General features: G+C 50.7%; 1 pseudogene; it reads left to right on the forward strand.

The window, feature by feature from the left end:
* The first annotated feature begins 320 nt into the window (after window positions 1-320).
* LOC103727532 lies at window positions 321-1,168 on the forward strand (annotated as a pseudogene).
* The last annotated feature ends 518 nt before the right edge of the window (window positions 1,169-1,686 follow it).

Consider the following 1,686-nt stretch of genomic DNA (forward strand, 5'->3'; position numbering starts at 1 on the left):
CTGACACTGAGGACAGCAGAGCTGATAAATATCCACAGCTAGCCACACCCCACTGGGAGGCAGAGACATGAGGATCCCTGGGGCTCCCTGGCCAGCCAGTCTAGCCTGATTGGTGAGCTCCAGGCCAATGAGAGACCCTGTTTCGAAGGAGGTGGAGGCCATTTCTGAGGATGACTTCTAAGGTTACCCTCTGGAGCCCCCATGCATGCATATACTTGCACTTGCACACCCCTCCCCCCACAGCAACAATCACATGCTCATACACATACATGCACATTCATTAAAATAAGTAAGGCCACTTCTTCCTCGGGAAACACCAAATGGCGGATGAAGCCAGTGCAGCGGAAGGGCCCGGAGGACCCGGGGGCCCAGACTTGGGAGGCCCAGCGGTTTCCGTGGAGGATTTGGTAGCTGTCTATCCGGCCACAGTCGGGGCCGTGGGGCTCGTGGAAGCAAAGCTGAAGACAAGGAGTGGATTCCAGTCACCAAGCTGGGCCGCCTGGTCAAGGACATGAAGATCAAGTCCCTGGAGGAGATCTACCTCTTCTCCCTGCCCATTAAGGAATCCGAGATTATTGACTTTTTCCTGGGAGCATCTCTTAAGGATGAGGTTTTAAGATCATGCCAGTGCAGAAGCAGACCAGGGCTGGCCAGCGGACCAGGTTCAAGGCTTTTGTCACCATTGGGGATTACAACGGTCATGTTGGTTTCGGTGTTAAGTGCTCCAAGGAGGTAGCCACTGCAATTCGAGGGGCCATCATCTTGGCCAAGCTTTCCATTGTCCCTGTTCGGAGAGGCTACTGGGGAAACAAGATTGGCAAGCCCCATACCGGTGACAGGCTGTTGTGGCTCTGTGCTGGTGTGCCTTATCCCTGCCCCCAGAGGCACTGGCATGGTTTCTGCTCCTGTTCCCAAGAAGCTACTGATGATGGCTGGTATTGATAACTGCCACACATCAGCCAGGGGCTGCACTGCCACTCTGGGCAACTTCAGCGAGGCCACCTTTGATGCCATCTCTAAGACCTACAGCTATCTGACCCCTGACCTCTAGAGGAAAGAGCCCCTCTTCACCAAGTCTCCCTATCAGGAGTTCACCTATGATCTTGTGAAAACCCACACCAGAGCCTCTGTGCAGAGAACCCAGGCTCCAGCTGTGGCTACTACCTAGGGCTTTTATATGAGAAAAATAAAGTGAATTAAGGCTGTTAAAGAATTAAGTCTGTTAAAAAAAAAAAAAAAAGCTGGGCATGGTGGTGCACACCTTTAATTCTAGCACTCGCAGGCACTGGTAGAGCTCTGTGAGATCAAGGCCAGCCTAGTCAAAAAGGTATAAAATTATGAATTTTGAAATTTTCCCTTTTTTTTTTTTTTTCCTTTTTAAGATGGAAAAAAAAGCCAAAGCACCTTCTTTCATGCACTGGTTAGCCTGAATAGGGTTTACAGGAGCTTCTTACCAAAGAGTCCAGAGTAATAGGTGGGAACAGCAAGAATCACAGTATGACTGTGATGCTGAAGGAAGACAGGAAAGGTGGGGGGGAGGGAGAAGGGGTACTGGGGATATGGCTCAGTGGTAGAGCACTTGCCTAGCATGCATGAAAGTGACAGGTAAGCAGGGAGACAACCATTGTGGAGCCTCTAGTGTGTGCAACCATTGGCCAGCTTTGCCAAGCACATTGTTCCTTTTCA

This window comes from Nannospalax galili, unplaced genomic scaffold, assembly GCF_000622305.1.
Source record: "Nannospalax galili isolate Female #2095 unplaced genomic scaffold, S.galili_v1.0 scaffold589, whole genome shotgun sequence".
Taxonomy (NCBI): Eukaryota; Metazoa; Chordata; class Mammalia; order Rodentia; family Spalacidae; genus Nannospalax; species Nannospalax galili.